General features: G+C 40.5%; 1 protein-coding gene across 2 annotated transcripts in view; it reads left to right on the top strand.

Moving 5' to 3' along the window:
• The first annotated feature begins 6,214 nt into the window (after positions 1-6,214).
• Positions 6,215-19,892, top strand: part of DAAM2 (dishevelled associated activator of morphogenesis 2) — a 172,438-nt gene continuing 158,760 nt past the window's right edge. For both annotated transcript variants that reach the window (XM_069009816.1, XM_069009815.1), the window contains exon 1: positions 6,215-6,459. The gene's annotated coding sequence lies outside the window, so the exon portion shown is untranslated. The remainder of the gene's footprint in view (positions 6,460-19,892) is intronic.

The raw sequence follows: 19,892 nt of genomic DNA, 5'->3' as shown, positions 1-19,892 counted from the left end.
AAAAACGAGGATATTTAGCTGGAGTTCCCTGCCTGTTCCCTGAACTGTTTCAGGATCCATTAATAGCCAAGTATCATTTAAAAAATCCCACGGCTGTTCTATTGGCACTAGGGTCTTAACATACCTCTGTCAGCTTATAGACTACAGAGTTACAATGGCAGTTTAAAAATTGTTTCACTTTGGTTTTGTGTCAACCAGTAGTCAACCAGAGTAAAGGATCTGGCCTAGATCCTGTATCAGAATAAGAAATGGAAATAGCTTTTCCCTTTCCATTTCTTTGTTCCTTTGATAGACATCACTTTGATTTTCCGGGAAGTCACTGGGATCTCTGTCTTTGTAGCTGGAGACTGACCTTACTTCTGACTGTATTAATGCCCTATTCTTGGTTGGAACAAGACATGTTGGTCTAGATCATTGTTAATTAAATGATGGTCAATACAACATCAGGCATTCCCTAATCACTTCCAAAACTTAAAAAGGCCCCCAAGCCCCTCCCCTCTGTGCAGCTAAACAAATCCACATGCATATATCATGGGGAAAAAAAGGAAAAAAAATCCCTGACCATTCAGAGCCCAAACTAATTTTTAAATTACTATTAGTGAAAGTTTATGTTGCAGTGCAGCTCAAGCCGGTCTTTGGATTCCTCTTAAAAAAGGCAAAAAAATCCTTCAAATGAAAAACATTGAGGAATGTCATTATGTAGACTATTATTGGAACAGCTGCCTAGGGACAAGCTCACTTCAGCCTCCTTAGTTCACATATTTACTAAATTTAGACAACAACATACGCATAATAATATCTGTGATACAGATCACCTGTCTGCATACTGCATCGGTCTGTAAGGTGACCATTTGGTAGAACATACCTTTTTAAAATAAAATTATTCCCCTGGAAGATGGGAAAATATTTACAGAATAGAAGGAAGCATTCAAAAATGATGGGGAAAGCAGAGGAAGATTCCATTTTACAAATCAGTGCCCTCTATTCTGCTAGCTGAAATTCAGCTGAACAACTGTTTTTCTAAAGCTCTGGTCTGTGCAAAATATCATGAAGAAGTTCAAAATCATCATAAGGTGCTAGGTGTGAACACAACACAAATTTCTTCAAGGGAGGCAAATGAAGCCATGACGAAGTTGCTGACTACAAATATTTACAGTTTGTCAGGGACTGGTAACTACCCTTAATTGCTGACAGATGATCAGTGTTTTAGTGGCAGGAAATTTAATCTAATTCTGGCTAATTCTGTCTCCCTGGCCTTCAGGGATGTGGGTTTGAGTTGGGCTGTTATCTGAAAAAGGAGGTTCACTTTGAAGATGTTTGAGAAATACCAAGCAAAACTAAAGGGAGAAAAGAAAAAATTCCTGTAGAAGTTTCATATTTTTTTTCTTTTTACTTCCAGTTGAGGTAAAGCTGACTCACTTTCTAAAAGCTCATAAGCTTCTTCTTTTTGAACAGTAAATGCCTTTCCTCTTTCCATAGCTGTTGTCCAAGATGCAGCAAATGCTGATGTTCTCTTTCTTTTGTTCTTTCGTTCTTTCTCATTGTTTCATTCTTTCTTTCGTTCTTTCAGGCCGGCCTATTCCCCTGCCAGCAAACAACTTGTGCAGACCACTCACTAAATCTTAACCAATACAGGGGCAAGTATTATAATGGGCTTGAGAAGCCAATGAAAGATAAGGAGCTGTTGACAACACAGGAAAAACACAGGGAAAAGGGTGAAAATTGAAATGTGCTGCCTCCAGGAAGGTCCAAACCAACATCTTGCATCTTACTATGATGAATACAGATTTGAACATAGTTTTAGTTGACCTAAATTTTGTAGTGTGGGCCATTTTATGAAATGGAAACCAAATTTTTTCATTTAAGAACAATTGGTAAAATAGCTTGACAGCTAGTACATTGATTTCAGGCATTGTCAAGAAATTATCTTCATGTTGAATGCCATAACTTTCATTAACTGCACACCTCTTACAGATCTGTTAAGGCTTAGCTTCTAGGAACAAGTTTATTTATTCCTAACCATTTTTTTAATTGAGAAAATAAACTCACAAAAAATAAATGTTTGTTCTGGGTTTGTAGTGGCATCTAACAGAAACATATTCTTCTGCAGTGTAAAGAGTGCTGCAGAAAAATAATTCCACCAGCAATAAATCAGATGCAAGCTAACCCTATCAGCAATGTTTTGTCATGGTTTCAGTCAAATACCTGCCTGAATACTCATGTGTAAATGCATGCATACATGCACAAGTGTGTACATGCATTATGGTTCATCAAGTGCAAAACAATATTGTGGCATTACAAGTTATAAATTTTAAATTATGAGCTTTGTCCAGATCTTTATTTCTTAAAACTTCAAAGCAAGTTCTCAAAATGATGTATCAACAATGTTAAAGATACTGGTTAGGATTGAAAAACTTTAATCTGAAACTTACATATATAGACACACACACACACACATATATATATATATATACACATGTACCCCTGAATTGAAGTGTCCTTATTCATCTGGCAGTCACTGAGAGTGGAATCCAGCCTTTAGATCTGATGGCTTAGTTTCAGCTCAAAAATAATTTTAGTAGGATTATATTCACTAAATGAATGTACATGCACTTCTATTATATTGACTATATATGCTTCATTTCAGCCCCTCAGCAATAGGAGACAGAATTTTGTATGGTTCATTGATAAGTGAGGATAGTGATGGATCCACCACCACGTTACATCCAACGTCAGCATATAGTAGTGATACTGCTCTGCATTTCAGACTGGAGGGATGCTGAAAACATTGTGTGGCACTTCAGAGACTGGGAGACCTGCAGAAATGACCTCTGTTGGGAGGGTAGGAAAGTCCTGTTAGTCCTGTACCCTGTGGTGACTGAGCTGCTGGCCCTGTGGCTGCACTGGTTGGTGGTGTCAGGCAAGGCATGCAGCCAAGTGCACAGAGCCGTGGTGTTTACTCTCACTGTCAGATGGAGCAGGCAGCCTGGCACTGGGTCTCCTCTCACAATGGACACTTTTGTTGTTAGATTAATATACCCGTGTCCTTTTGTTTTGATGAGGGATCTAACAAACACTTCATATCTCCAGAGGTGGAGCAACATCTCAGAGAAGCTTTTGCTTCTGTCTTCTGAAAGGAATACGGTTTTGAGCAGCAAATAATCTATTTGATTTTGTATGTCCCTTTTCCCTCTTCACTCCTTACTATTCTGGGCCCTTATACACAAATAATAGTACAGTTTTTTTGGTTTTGACCTTAGTCTTCAGAACATAAAAGTTCTTGTGGAAATAGACAGGTGATGTCTTTAATTGTTTTATTCCTAAATTCAGAAGGAGCTGCCTTAGTAGGTATGATTGCACTGCCTTGCAAAGTAGACATTATGTGATACACTGTTCAGAGAGACAAACACACCTTTTTCTTTTTTGGCACCTTTGGCAGGACTTTTGGTTTTGCTGTCCCCTATAAGCTAAGACACCAAAATAGCTCCTATTAAATGTCACTTCTTGTGCAAGGTGAATGCTCCACCGAATCAAATACTTTTGCAAACTGCAACACCTTCCAGTTTTCTCTGAGGTATCTCCAGTTCAGTATTTCATAATAAAAAAACTGGCTTCTGCATCAGCTTCCATCCCAAGCTGTTACTAACTCAAGTATTGAATTATATAACACCAGAGTTTAATATACCCTGTTGTAATTGAGGGAACAGAGTCACAGAAAGAATCAGTGATTACCTAGTTTCAATTACTGGTGACTAAATATTGAAGCACGCAGCAGAATTCAAATTCTATGTCCTTGTTTAATATACCACACGTTTCTCCTACAGCCAGTAATAGAAAACAGGAGTTGTGCTGCAGCCATGAGACAATGCTCTGTCAATGGAACATCCAGATGCTGCGGTGAGAGGGGGCCAGCTTTCACATGGGATTATGAGGAGAGTAAGGAGCAACATATGTGAGGAACTGCAGATATTCCTTTATTATCTTAACATTTATGGTGATTAGATCATTCTTCCAGTGGCACAAGCCAGTTTCCTGCTAGGCACTTTCTGGTGTTTTGCATGTTCTTGTTTTGTATGTGTGGAGCAGTGGAATGTCACTTTAGCTTCCCCCCAGCCCCCAGTTTCTCTCCATCATTGGTGTCCTTGCCATTAAACTCCCCATCCACTGAAGCACCTTACCCCATTGTCTTGTAAACAGATGCTGCCTACTTTGAACATATCAGAATAACCTTAGCTAAGGCACCAAATGGATGACCAGCTTTGTCTTAGAGATGGGTGTTTTGTGAATTTTTAACTAATGGACAAGGGCCATTTATCTTGGTTACATTGACCATAATAAATGGTTCAGTGTGGAATTGTGAGCAGGGAGATAGCCTTGGTAATGTGAGCATGCCTAACCCTTGAGCCTTGGCCTGCTGCTGCAGGTTAGTTTCTAGGGCTGGATACATACAGGTCTCTGGCTCCAGAACTTTCCTGTAGGAAGGAGAGGGGTGCAAGAGAAAGAATTGGTTAATCACTCCCAGGTCTCCCTTCAGGTCTTCTTTCTGCTTCCAGTGAGAAACTGAGAGGTTAGAGGTAAGAAGGGGGGACCAAGACAGTTAGATGGAGCTCAAAAGGTGGAGATCAGCTACAGAAGTACGTGGCATGCAGAAGGGTGAAGAGGGAGTAAATGGGGAAGGACTTGGAGGAAGAGATGAAAAAAATGGTAGCTAGAGGTGTGAATGGAAAGTGAGGATTAACAGACCAATGGAAATGTGTGAACAGAGGGGAGGATGGAATTTTAAGATCTGTTCTACCATGCATCACATGTAGTTTGCATGTGTAAATAATACAAAACTTTCCCAGGCTTTATGCTGAGAAAGGCAAGAGCAGAGTACGGCTCATACTAGAGGAATGCTGATAGGTCCCTGTGGTTTCATACAAGGATCATAGTGCTGAATATTGGAATTTAGTCATGTGGCCAAATGGCTACTTTGCTTACAGGGCAGAAGGTATACATGCCAGTAGTTAGCGGGTACCTACTGAGCCTGTTTGTGATGGGCCATTATCATTAAAAGGGCTGCATTCCATTTTGGATTTATACCCATGTTCTCCTCCATAGGACCGAAGAAACAGAAAGAAAGACATCACGGCTTGCAAACAGTTTGTACCTGTTCGGTGCTTATGGTGCATTGGTTTAAGTGAAGGCAGAGAGGACAGGACAGTGGTGACTTGGCCTCATCTTGTTTGGTTTGGCCTGCCAGTTTGAAGGCGGCATTTTTCCCTGTAACTGGCTTTCTCTGGATGTGTCATTAAAGATACACATCTTTGTGTGTATATATATGACTTTGCCTTGTGATATGTGTTGATTGGTATTGTCATCATGAGAGTTCAGTTGTTGTAATGAAAACAAATGGCTTACACATACAAAGAGCAAACACGTATTTCCATGAGTTAAAAAAAAAAAAAAAAAACAAGAGAGATTTTGCAGATGGTGTAACTATCTCTGAATTTCAGTATTTCTGTTTAACAAAGAATGCGGTTTCTTACACTGCAGACAGAAACACACACGAGGCAGACAACTCCTCCACATTAATCTAGCTACTAAAATCAGATACAGTTAAAAGTGAAGTCAGAAAACAGCAAACATGCTAGAAACAGTGGTTTACACGAGATTAAAGCTATCTGGAGAATGAGTGGAGAGGAAAAACTAGGAAATGAGGGCTTTTTATTTAGTTAAATCATATCCTCTCAATTACAGGGAATAAAATCTCTTAAGGTCAGACTGAGCTGAGTACCAGGGGAGATCCCTCATCCCCGTGCGGCTGCAGACCATGGTCTGGGGACAGTGTGCCGCAGTGTAAGTCACGGAGCAGAGGCTGGCGTGGGCGCACTGCTCCCCGCGGGGGTCCCTGCACAGACGGGATCAGGGAACCGTGCGGACCCCGCCGCCTCCTGCCCCGCCGGCCTTGCAGAGGGTGCGAAGGAAGACAAAATTCAACCTCGCCACACCTGAAAGCCTTGAGTGGAAAGCTGCGCGGAAGAGTGAGCGTTCCCGTTCCCGAGGCACGCAGGAAAGCGTCTCTCAGGGCGATGGCTACCGCGGCGGTGACCCCCCGCCTGCCCCGCCGCTCCCGGCGCAGCGGCTCCCGGCGCCGTGCGCTCCTGCCAGGCCGGCGCGGGGCCCTTTAAGAAAGCGCAGCACAGTAGCAGGGGCCGGCCCTGCCTCCCGCAGCCCGCAGCGCTGGAGCGGGGCTGGGGAATGGGAAGCAGTTCCTGCTCTGGGTCCGAGAGAGCGCACGTAGCAGCAGCAGCAGCCGCAGCAGGAGCAGCAGCAGGCACCCCAGCTCCGCTCACTCAGCAGCATCCAGCGTGGGGATCAGCGCTCTGCCTGGCTCCCTGACACGGGATGGACGTTCCTGAGCACTGAGCTCAGCCGCTGTAAAAAGCAAGTAGGAAAATATACATCTGGATAAAATTGGTAAGTCAAACTAGAGTCACATCCTCTTCCTTGCAGTTTTCCAGTCTCTTAATATGTAATGTTCTTTGCAAGCCTTTTTTTTTTTTTTTTTTTTTTTTTTTTTTTTTTTTTTTTTTTTTTTTTTTTTTTTTTTTTTTTTTTTTTTTTTTTTTTACTTTTAAGCAGAGCATGGGAAAACATGGAGGCAAAATAAAAGTGTAAAAAAAACTTTGACAATTTGTCGGTGTTTGTGCTGCTAGTTTTGAAATCCTCTTTCCAACATAGAAGCTTTGCTTCAGGAGTGAGGAAGGAGAAGCAAGCAAGTGCTTTTGTATGTGGGGGGACAGAAAGCTGGTAAGAGTTGTAATTGGCTTTTCCTTAGGACATGATTAAAGATTTCAAAAAACAAACAAACAAACAAACAAAAGCCAACAAAACAAACCCCAACTTTCAAGAAGCTTGAAATGACTTGTCATTGACTTGAGTAAAAACAAGTCTCGTCTTGAAGTCTTTAACGCACTGAGATTTGTGCAGCAAGAAGAAGGAGCTTCTAAAAACTGTGTTGTCTGTGTAGCTCTGGGTGCCAAAGTATTGCCGGGCAAATGTTGTATATATTTGTTTAAATTTAACTAAATCCACCGTCAGCCCTGGGAGGGCAGAGGCAGGAGATGCCATTTCCCCCGTGGCGGACAGAGGGCGCTGTTGCTGCACCCGGCGTCAGCCTCCCTGAAACGGGGAGCGGGTAAAAATCCACGGGGAAAACCGAGCGGAGGCGAGATGTTTTAAACCACTAAAGTAGCAACTGTTCGCACGAGCGCAAAGCTGTGGTACGTAGCATCCAGTCGGAGCAGCTAATGTTTTTAATTTTCATTCCCTTAAGTTCTGGGGGCAGTCTTTTTGTTTGATTGTTTTTTTAAGAGATCTGAATTACAAAGAGAAATATATTAGAACATGGTTGTGACCATGTTATCTTTTCTGGAGTGTGTTGTGGGGTCATCCTGGATCAAGAAGTGGAGGGAAAGTGTGGAATCGCTTGACAGAAATGTTACTTCAATAGTGGTGTGGGAGATGAGGAAGAACTGTCACTCAGTGTTGATCAAGTTGCTGGCTGGAGTTAGACATGGGAACATAACCTTTGTATCCAGTACAGATGTATAGCAGAGGTCAGAGATCTGCAAGCTGGCTAAGACCTGTAAACCCTAATGACTGAACCCCATATTGTAAAGTAGTTTGGGAAAAGGGGGAGGGTCATGTCCGGGTATACAGCTTTCCTCCTAGAAATCCCAATACCTCTACAGGTACTAGAGGCTAACAGTTGTGCCGTATTTCATCCATACAAACAAAGAGTTAGAAAATGCAGCAATAATCTGTTCTTACCTTTGTGTCTGTATACTTGCTTTTGCATCACCTGGGGTGTAAAATGTTCTTCTTTGTGGAGCAGGAATTTGGGTTTGCTTAAATCAAATGCTTTAAAAGGAATGAAGTTATTTTAACTAGGGCAGCTCTCTTGTGAGTAGAGAAGGATCAGAGTTGTCAATTTCCCCTCTGATCCAACCTCTGTTAGAACTTGATGTTTCTGTTGTGACCTGGGGCTTTGGTTGTTTCTTGAACAAGACTTTTCTGTCTGGCTGTATTCCCGTTACTTACAAATCACTTGCAGTGGAGTGGAAAGATTTGCAGGTTTTGAGTCCTTAATGTGAGCCATGCTGGGCAAAGCAGATTAAAAGAACTGAATGACCATATGGAACGCAGTCATTCCAACTTCGAATTATTATGCCTCATTGAAAAGTTTAGACTTCTACTACCTCTGCTGAATCAGTGGAGTATGTGAACAGAAGACCCCCTTCTTACCTGCAAGAGACTGTGCAGCAGTGCATCCTTGTAATATTAGTAGATTTTCAAGAAAAAACCAGCCATTTCTTTATACTCCTTCTGCTTCATTGGACATCCAGGTATGAATGGCCCTTCAAAATGATTTACTGGATCAGAGGAAAGATTTCCCTCCTCAGTTCCTCTCTGAACTAGCAGGCATTAGTCAGGTGTCTGACTACTGCCTCGGTAACTTACTGAGGAGTCTCTTTCACTTCCCTTCAAGCAGATGGCAATTTCATTGCGAATTCTAGAGCTATCAGATATCCTGAGAAACATTTGAACCTAGAAGATGTTTGCCTTCATAGGAGGCTAATTTGTGCATTCAGAATGTCTCCTCCATCATCACTGATGTCCAGCTAAGCTCTTAAAGGTTGCATCTCCCCACTATTTGTCTGCATTACATGTTTAATATGGTATTAGTGGAGTTGTTTCTGTTTAATTCTCCTACTTCCCTATATTTCAAATTAAAATCTTTTCTTCACAAATGGAGAAGAGAGTGTGATGTGCCAGATCTGATTTTTGCTGTGTTGTTTAGAATTCACTTTAGTATTTGTTTTATTTTGCTCCCAAGTGTTTTGCTTTGAGTTACTTTGTACCTGGGAGTAAACACTCTGTCTGTGGCTCGTGCTGAGGTCATACAGTTAACTCCTGCAGAGTTCCCAAAACATTAGCTAAATATGACATATGTGTGTGATACTTAAAATGTAAAGGGATCCTCCACCTATATTAATGCAGAGTTAAAGAAACGGAGCTTCCTTGAATAGCTTTTTTCACTAGACCACTAATCTTTTTACCTGCCAGTAGATACTGACAGTGTTGGTGGTGCTATAAATTCTGTGACTGTCATTGGAGCACTCGTCTACTGCTTGCTTACACTGACAGTAACTCTGCTAAGTGAGTTTAGCCAGAGCAAGACTCATGATTACTCAACAAATTACTGTCAGCTTGGTTTCTAATATAATTTTTTTGGTCATTGTTTTGCAGAGCTTCAGGTTAATTCATCTTTGAGCATCTTATAATAGCTTACTTGATGAAGCCTACTGCAAAATCCCTTCTCTGAGAATGTTGCTGGTGTCATGAAGTGCTGTATGTTACCACAGGTTATGAAGGCTTGTTGGTGCTCTCATAGCTGAGGTGAATCTGGCCTTGTTCTTGTTTAGGTAAAGCCTCTTTCTGCTTTACAATGACAGAACCAGGATCCCAACTTAAAACCCCAGTTTCATATTAAAGGCTCACTGTGCTGGTGACATAGTAACCTGCTTTTTTCTTTGATAAGAGATTTCATAGTTTTTTATACTGAACAGTGATAGGTGTGGTTTTATGTCTGATTTATTTGCCTGTCTCTACTTTAGCATTTGGAATGCCACATTTTTCATTACACATGGGACAAGTTTATTTGTATAAGTGGAGACCTCTCAAGATGTTGTCCTGTGGAAGATCAAAAAATGTTAACTTGCAGAGAATACGAAGGAAAGTAAATAAGATTTAATAGCTCTGAAGGTGGATATGGAAAGGAATTAATGCAGGAATGTGCTCCCCAGAGAATATTTTCAGTGAAGTAGATACCTCAGTGCTGCTAGTCCTGACTCTCACAGGGAGACTACATCAGATCTGTCAATACTCATGTGGATAAGCATCCTCCAAAGAATTAATTTATTTTCATCTTCACATATGTACATCTGTTATCTTGTGTCTGAGACAATTGACGACTGAGCTTTTCCTTTTATTACCTGTAATGCCAAAGTTATTTTCTTCTTTGCCAGATTCATCAGAATCCTTGAAAACTTCAATCTCTCTTTAATCTAAATCTATTATTGAGAGTATTATATCTTAAATGTAAAAATAATGAACAAGAAGTCTTAAAAAATTTTTTAGGTACTCTACCAGTTTAATTACATTACAAAGTCATGGTAGTGACCTAATGTATCATTAAATTATCACATTTAAATACAGCATTGAACTTGCCAACCAGTAAATCAAGCAATGGCGAAATCCCTTTTGTTCTTTTTGCTACACCCTGGAACCTGTGAAATAATCTTCCAAGCATTTGGCAAAAGTATGTATCAAGTTGATGTGTTTTGTAGCATGAAATGGGGAAAAGGGGTAGGAATTTTTAGTTTTCTAAGGACCAAATAAGGTACTGCTGAGGTTCCCCCCTCCTCCTTTTTCATAAATTCAAGAGACCATGGATTGTAAAGGTTCCATATGAGAAAAAGAGAAAAACAAGGTGGCAGCTGGCAGTTCTGTTATTTAATAAGGGCTGCACTTCTCACTGCCTTCATTGGAAAGAATAGCTTTTATACTCAGGGCTGTTTCTTACCATCTTGTCAAATTGTCTCTTTGGGGAGGGAGTGGGGTGTGGCATGGAACCAACTCACAGGGCAGCTTCTGGCTTTTGAAATGGAGCACAGATTCAAAGCGGTTCTGAAGTCTTCGTCTGCATCACTTTTAGTTTCCTGCTGTCACACGTTGTTCCATTTGAGAAATGTGACACGGTGAGAAATGTGCGTGGGCAGAGGGAGCATCAAATGATGAACTCTCTTTATGCCACGTTGTGTATAATGCAATATCCAGGGGCAGCAGGAGGGCTAATGGCACTTTGCAACTGCCCTTCCCAGTTCCTTTCCCTTGTGATTCACTTTTTATTTTTACCTGTGTGTTTTGTCATTTAGCCAATAGGATGTGTTACCAGTGTGTGTCTAGCTCTGCAGCCTCTTTCTAGGTGTGTATCAAGAGGTACCTGTAACTTCACCTCCATCTTGTTATTAACTGGCATGACCATATACTTCTGTTTATTTTGAAATCCATGGAAAGTACATGAAGAAACAGTGTAATTTTATTTCTCCAAGAGAATCTTTTTCAGCAGCTGATGAAATCCAAGTTCAGGCCAGATGAAAAGCTCCTGTGTTATCATTTTCAGTTAATTAAAAAAATAAACGCCAAATCCCTTACAGCAGTGGTTTTATAAATACTATGTGTATGTGTGTCCATGTATGTGCATGCCTACACCACTGCTTCACTCTCAGGTTGGCAGCTTGTGCAGCCCTGGAAATTATCATACACTTTCAGGTTCAGGACTTGATGAAAGGATACAGAGGTGGATGGAGCAGTTTGTTTGTTTTAGTACCTCTTACAGTAGCTTAAACAGACCCAAAATAAAGTAAAAGCTTTAGTGTTTGCATTAAGATGGCAACATTTTTGTTGTCTTCTTTTTTCTTTTTTTTTTCTTTTTTCCTTTTTCTTTTCTTTTTTTTGAGAAAACATGCTAAAGGCTCAATTTTTATCTTTTGGTAGGCAAGCAAAATATTTTTACTGGCAATTTGATACTTTATTAAAATGAACACTTACTTGATTAAATGTGCCAAATTTGTGTGTGCTTAAAGGGCAGGAAGCTGAGTTTGCTGGAATAGAAAGGTGCACTGGCAGCTGGGGCTGAACTAGCTCTTGGCACCTTATCTATCTATTAAGTGCAGATCCCAATAAGCTGAAGGATTATTATCTTCAAAAAATCTTGGACAACTTCACCAGTGAGTTAGATTTCTTTTGCTTTCATTTTAAGAAGGTAAAATTAATTTCTTTTGGGTGAAAGCAGTTGAACTGACAGACCTGGAAGACTGCAGTTCCCTTTTTCAGTCAGAGAATAACTGATGCCTTGAACCATGGCTGAGTGACCTTCCCCAGTGCTGCTCTCTAACTGCGTGTCTTGGGTCAGTCAGGATCAAACCCGAAGTTTGGCATCTATCTGTTAAACTTCTTTTTGTTTGTTTGTTTGGTTTTTTTTCTGGCCAGCACTGTCAGATTCCTGACAATGGGCTGACTATTTAGGTAGATTTTGGGATGGCTTCTTCATCTCTTTAGGTTTTGCCGACACAAGTCCTTGTGATCTTTTTGTTTCAAGTGACAAACTTGCTCGCTTATCAGGACAGCCTTGATCAATTCATTTCATGTGAGCAGTGATCGAATGGGAATGGTTTTCGGTCGTCATCCAGAATGGATCTAGCCTGGTGACCTGGTAGAAGGACATATTGTATTCCATTGCCAGTCCTGTGAATCATTCAATCTCCCAATTCAATGTGGTTTTTCAGTACTCTACTTGCATTACACAAGCCTTGTGTTTTTAGGCTCTGTGTTCTTTTCCTGATTCAGAGGCCCTTTGGAAAGTTTCAAGTGGGCTTTTGCATTAAGCTCATCTGGAAATCAAAGACTTCGAAGTACTAATGCTTCCTTTCAGGGTGGGACAGAAGGACTGTGTGTCACAGTGGCACAGGGATTGTTGTAATGCCTGCAAGGATGTGTAATAACTGTAGTGTAGACTAAACCTTTTGGCAGGATTTTAAAAAAAGACATACTGTTTTTAAATATTATGCAAACTTTGTATTTTTATGTTTGTATATACGTCTGCTTCCCCTTTTCCCTGAGATTTAAACAATAACTGTCTTTTAATCATATTCTCTAGGAAAATAAAAAAATTTCTGTCTATGGAGAACTTGATCATAAAAGTATATATTTGTACTGGAAGCTGTTTTTCACTCTTTGTGCTGGTTATTTTTTAATGACACACTACTCAAGTTATAGAGTGAAACTTGGCCAGGTAGTTCCAACTTCCTGTTTCTTGCTCACTTCCCTAACAGTTCTTTCATCGTCTAATACTATACAGCATTTGGGTTGGAAGCCCTTCAGGGATTTATTTATATTGAACAACCTTTTTTTCTTTTTTTTTTTTTTTCACTTAAGAAAATACCCAAGAAGAAGCAATGAGTTCTAGTGATGTTAGGTTTTAGGCAATAATGTTACGCTTTTGCCAACCATCCAATGTCATGTTTAAGGTGGCTGACTTGTAGGTGAAATTAAAATGGAAAAATGAAAACATACTCCAGGCAAGTTACTTTTCCCCTGTTTCATTTACCTTTTCAATGCAACTTAATTAGGTGTACGAAATGAAGCTACTACAGTTCTTCAACTTTGAGCACAATAATGAGAACAAGAAAGTGACTGTGAAAGACTGGAGATTTATGCTCATGCTTGTTACTTTGACTTCATGTCCCAAGGCCCAGTCAATCAAAATAGCTCAGAGAGAAATTTTCAATTTCTCAGCCTGAGAACAAAATGACGTGAGTAGTCAGGCATCTAATGTGCAAAATTCTTTAGGAAAATATAGAATCTCGTACCTCAGAAATATTTGCTCTCTCTTGGAAGTCTTGTCTCTCATCCTTACTCAGTGATTAACAGAAGTCTTTTCATACTTCAGAAGAATTTTCTGATCTGCACAGGGTGCTGTAAGGTGTCTTAATAAGATCAACTCTTTTTAATGCTCTTGCATGTTTTAACATGATTTCTTTGGGAACCAGAGCAAAGATCAACAGGAGTAGTTCTAGGGCTCAACAGAGTAGTTCAACAGGGTACCTGCACTATGGCCGGTTTTCCAGTTCAGTCTTTAAGTTGTGGCTATTTTTTTTTCTTCTTAAATTTTACTTAATTTACAAACCTCTTTGACACCACAAATCTGCTAGACCAAGGGGTCTAGGGGACCAGTGCAGCATTCTCAGCCCTTGGAATTTTTTTGGGACAGCAGTCACAGGGAGCTGGTGGGTTACCAAATACATATCGGGACTCTGCTTCTGAGGACCACTTTGTGTGGAGCGCAGATGAAAAACCAGCAGAACAAACCAGCACCACCAAAAGAACTTCTGCATGAAACATTTCTGTTCTCTTCTTTTTTTTCCAAATGCAAGAGATCAGATATGGTAAACAGTGCTGATGTGTGTGGGCAGGATTAGATAGCTACTGCTGTACAACAGTATGTAATAAATGATGTGTATTTAAGAATATATATATATGAATAATGCATGCAGGTATGAGAGTGATTGTTGCTTTGTAGTTGTACAGTTTCAAGGGCCTGAGGTGGATTTGATTCTACACATTGCTGCATGTGTGGAAGGGATATACATGAAGTTATCAAGCTACTTGCTTTATTGAGCCCCTTATCCCAGTGTCTGAAACTGTGATTTGTTATGCTGTGATATGATCCAAAATAGAACCACAACTCACTGTAACGGGTTCTTTCAATCCCCTGGGAATGTTTGTCTGGCTTAAATGCATGAAACTGAAATGTGTAATACAGAGCTGAAGCTTATCACGAAACTGAAATGTGTAATATTGTGCTGCAGCTTATAGATCAACACTGACTCCATTTGTGGGAATGAATGAATACCTCATGTTTGATGTGCTGCAGGAGAGTTCACAGATGATTTCTTATGTTACAGTGGTATATTTTTCATGCTTTTTCAGCTTCATGTGTTTAGCGTTTTCCTGTGTATAGAATAGGGTGGTATTGTCCTGGCCTTTTCAATATAAAAATAGAATGTGAAGAGATTTCTCCCTGCTGACTTTTTTTAATGCTTTCAGAGACTTCTTTCCAGCAAAACTTCAGTCAAGTCTGAAAAAGACAGGTGATCATTTCTATACCCATCCACACACTTCTCAGCTATAAAACTTCTTTGTTTCACTTGAATTCTTCCTGCGTGATTTTCTATGTAAATTTTCTCACTTATTTACCTCTTTTTACAGTTCCTTTGACAGCTTTAACCCTTGGATGCAGGTCAGTGAAGATAACTTCTAACAATGTAGTCAACTGATTGCATGGTAGGTGGGAGGGTTCACCTCCATACTGCTCCTTGCAGGTGATCATAGATATCATGGAACTTTATTCCTGTTTGAGTGTTCCCTTATGACCCAAATTTTTACCCAAAAAAATGTAAGTACATACAGGTGAATAAATGTCACTCAAAAAAACTTCCATAAATTTACTTAATATAGAAAGCAGAATCACCCTTATCCTAGCTGTCCTGCTAATATTCCAGTTTTAATGCACCTTGTCTCTGGTTTTTATCTATTTATATATCCTGTCTTGGCTCAGCAGAGGATGAGGTGTGCAGGACTGAAAGAGACCTCCCGAGTCATGGAATACACCATTTCTGTAATTGCAGGAAATTATGTTGCAGGATTCCCTTAGTTAATTAATCAATCTCTGTCTCGAATGGCTTTTGCTCCCATTGCTTCCTATTGGGAAGCCATTCAAGAACCTCACTCTTCTGATGTTTAGAAATCTGCTTCTAATTTCCAAACTAAATTTGTTCATAGCCAGTTCGTGCCCATTTGGTTTTATGCCAACACTGCTCTCTAACAGTTCTTCCCCTTTCTTACAATCCTGTGATCTGAGAGGATTCTTGTCTTTCTCTCCTCCTGTTGTTCCCTAAGCGGGAAGATAATTAAAACTGTGCATCTCTTCATTATGATGTTCATTATCAGTGTCATTATGTCTTGGTTTGATAAATCCTTTAGACTTGAGAGCTTTTTGGCCTTTCCAGTCAGTTCTCAGACAGAAGCAGGAAAAGGTAGCTGTTTGTGTTTTCCTAGACAGACAATATATGTAACTTTGTTAACTCTGAGGTGGGGAGGGTGAGATAGGAAGAGGGAGAAAGTGGCCTGCATGTTTTTTCTTCTGTAAGAAGCTTTAACTGGGGACTTTGTGAAGAATGATTTGAGTTTGAGGATCTGGTCCCTGGGATAGGCAAAGGCATTGATCCAGTTCTTTCATCCAGTCCAGCTTTCCCATTGCTCTATAAAAACCTGCTTGAAATGAGCAGCTGATAAAACTTCTGGAGGGGATGCAGCTCACAAGTTTTTGAGGGCAACTTTCCAGCTGTTTCCTCAGAAGGAATGAGGCAAGCAGCTCCCAGAGCCCCAGACAAATGCCTGGGATCTTTCTTCTTCAGAGTGCATGGAGAGTCCCTGAGAAGAACTGAGAGGCTGGAGGCTGATGGAGAGATGAAGCCAAAGGCCTGTAGTGGGAAACTCCTGCTGTCAGGATCCCACGCTAGGCTGCACTTGAGGGCGGGCATGGAGGGGAGAGAGAAAGCTGAGTAAGGTTTGCTGTGACCTCAGTATATTCCCATGCAGCTTCCTCTCTGGGCAGTACTTGATGGCATCATTTACACGATTCTTCAAATGCTCTCTAACTCAGTAAAAAAAAAGTACAGTCCATTCAACATGCTGCTCTATTACTGTCCTTACTATGATGCTACTGACCTTAAAGGGATATGATTTAGGATGGATGTCTCTTACAAGACAGCTTTTTATTTAGCAGAATGTATCAAAACCAGGACTTTTTGCAGGGAAGTACCAGTCTCAATCAAGATGTCTGAGGTTTAGTGGGAAATTTTGGGGCAGCAGGACAAAAGGCTGAGAGGAGGGAGAAAAACAAAACAAAAGGTCTGGGTCCCATATCAGAGCAAATGGTAGATAGTAGTTAGACAGAGCAGATGGTGTGAGAGTAGTGGGATTTCTGTTCAGATCTATCACCTTAAGGAGAATATAGTGGTTATGAGCTCTTTTGTAGTTGTTGTCTGTATTTTTCTGTGTATGTTGAGTTGTTTTGTTTGATTACCAAAGACATTTTTTCATTGGCATTTTTTTGTTAATTGTTCCCAGAGCAAGTTTTCAGATATACCCTCTTTTATTGTCTCTGCTGCTCCTGCAGCTAAGAGTATGCACACACAGCTTGCTGTATCCTGCACTCCTTGTGTTGCCCCGCTGCTGGGATTTTACCAAGTAAGGTAACTCTGGAATCCTCCTGGAATGAATGTGCTTGGGACTTGTTTGCTGATCACTAATTTGAAATAATTACAGTTCCTCCAACAGATTTACTTAAACAGTCTTAGTAATTCATTTAGTAATTCAATTGCTTGAGGTGCTTATGCTTTGATGACCATAATTAGATACATTTTAAATTGACTTTGATTGCATTCAAAGAAGCTGAACCATCCTAATGAACTTCAGCAGGAAGAATCTAAATTTACAGGTGAAGAATGTCTCTGATCAGTGCCAGCATAGACTGAGTAGAGCTAGCTGGAGATGCCCTGTGCCTAGTAGATTTTTCAGAACCCAGCATACTCTTGTGTTTTACAACAAGACTTGTAGCCACTCACTGGTTCTTTGTTAGTTTATAAATAAGAATGGTAATGATTGGCCCTACTTACATAAGAAGTTAGTCTGGTTGAAAATCTTTCCCTTTTTAGCTCATATATCCTTATGCTTTGAGTGCATTTTGTGATAGTCTCCCGAGATGAAGAAGTGACATTAACTGTACTATACGTGTACCTCTATTCTCTCACTGAAAATATGTGACAGAAGTGGGAGAGGATGCCTGGCTATGCTCCCTGTGTTATCTGGGCACTCCTTCTCCCATGGAGGTAACGCAAGTTTTGTGCAGCTCCCGTGGCTCTGTTCAGAAGCCCTGTGTGCAGGCAGTAGATCCTGAAGGAGTTCTCAGGACACTAAAAGAGAGAAGGGTGATTGTGCTGTTGATGCTTGGTCAGTACTTGCAAGAGTTTAGGAGGCTGATGTTCAGCCATACACCGAGATGTGGCTTCCTGAGGACTCTAATCAAGCATCAATCAACAGTCCCCCACTGTGCTCTCTTTTTGGCTCCTCACTTGTTGCATAGAAACTGAGGAAGACAGTCATGAGTCTGAGTTCTGCTGGTAATTCTTGTTAGAGCTCTTTGGTCCGGATTAGTTGTACTTTCTCAGTCTGTAATCCTGAGGAGAAGGTTCATACAGGACAGGCAGAGCCAGAAATAAATATGCTTTTAAAAGGCCATGTAATGTCCATAGAAGGAAACAAATGGCTGCATTCAGCTTATAGGAATGACAAAATTCTTTGCTATTACCTTCCACCTGTCAACACCCTCCTGGCAAATGTGATATTGAATACATTTAACAGGTTCAAACTCTGAGGGGCTGATGATGAACATTCCTGCTGTGTTTTCTTTAATTTCTTAGTAAATGTGTACATCTGTGATACACTGAGCATACTGTGCTGTAAGCCTTGCTTGCAAATGCAGCTCAGTTGTTTGTCTACATCTTGCAATTGCCATTCATTCATAAGGCCAAGGCAAATGACCAAAACAATCAATTTCCAATGGGTTATTTTGAGGAAGAAACAGACTGGGCGCTGGTCTCTTATCTCTGATGACCAATGACAGGATCCAAGGGAATGGCCTGAAGTTGTGTCAGGGAGAATTAGGTTGGATATTAGAAAAAGGTTTTTTGCCCAGAGGGTGGTTGGGCACTGGAACAGGCTCCCCAGGGAAGTGGACACAGCACCAGCCTGACAGAGTTCAAGAAGCATTTGGACAATGCTCTCAGGTGCATGATGTGACTCTTGGGGATGGTCCTGTGCAGGACCAGAAGTTGGACTTTGATCCCGGTGGGTCCCTTCCAACTCGGGATATTATATGATTTTAAGAAAAGACGTGTGAAAGCTTCAGCTCTCAGTATGTAAGCAGTGTGTAAGCACTAATACTGCTGGGAGTTTCTTTCAAAAAGTAATGCAATAGCTGGTTGCAGTGATGTGAGGAGGAAGGGATAGCTTGGTCTTAGCAGCAAATAAATGCTAAATTAAATCCACATAATGAAAACATTCTGTTGTGTTTATTTTTGTTTTGGGGTTTGTTTATTTATTTATTTTTACCATCTAGCACTTCATACATAACCTGGATGTAGCCTGCACAACAAACCCGATGGTTTGTTTTAAAAAAAACAGCATCTCCATTCATCGAATCAAGATACAGTGCTTTAAATTGAAAAGCTAGTTAAATTGTCAAAAGAGAGTATTGTGAAGGTTTCATTGCTAAAGAGGCTTTCAGTTACAATAATATTTTTAGTAGCACTGTTTTTAGACTAGTTTGGGGTTTTTTTGGCTCTCTGATATTAGAAACCTGCAATTTAGTTTCCAGGTGATTTGTGTCCTGGTGTTCGGTGGGAAATCTTTTCATTCTGAATAAGGACCTTCTGCTAAATGTTTTTGTCCTTCTTGTTATCTTTTCCCATTGTGTGTTTGAGATATATTCATGGGAGCTTTGTGCACAGCTGACTGCTTGGTCACTTCTGATGTGCTTCCTGGTGACAACACCAAAGGTGTTTAATGTTTGTAAAAGGCAGGATTGCCCTTGACTTACTGACAGCAGTCAATGCCAAGTATGGAGTCAGAATGGCCGCACCTGTTATCAGGTGTGGAGGTAGGAAAAATCTCGTGGTGGATCTTATGCAGGACTATATTTAATGGGTGCTATGTAAAGATTATGCCTCTGAAACACAATTGAATTTCACAGTTTCATGGGAAATAAACCAGATCTATTATGGTGGTTAAGTAAAGAGTTAGCTGTCAAACAAAGCTGGCCCAAATCTGGTTCTACTGGTATAGTTTAGAGCTTTGTTCGGACTATTTGTTATGCAAGACGGAAGTTTAGCTGCTTCAAGATGATTATCTCCTTGATAAATTATGTGAGTATGTGCTGGGGTGACCCTGGCTGTAGGCCAGGTGCCCATCAAATCTGCTCTGTCACTCTCCTCAGCTGGGCATGGGGGAGAAAATACAATTAAAGGCTTGTGGATTGAGACAAAGTCAGGGACAGATAACTCACCAATTACCATCATGGGCAAACCAGACTCAACTTGAAGAAATTAGTTTAATTTATTACCAATCAAATAATGGAGTTGGATAATGAGAAATAAAACCAA

The sequence above is a fragment of the Aphelocoma coerulescens genome, chromosome 3, assembly GCF_041296385.1.
Source record: "Aphelocoma coerulescens isolate FSJ_1873_10779 chromosome 3, UR_Acoe_1.0, whole genome shotgun sequence".
NCBI lineage: Eukaryota > Metazoa > Chordata > Aves > Passeriformes > Corvidae > Aphelocoma > Aphelocoma coerulescens.
This window is presented reverse-complemented; position numbering and strand designations above follow the sequence as displayed.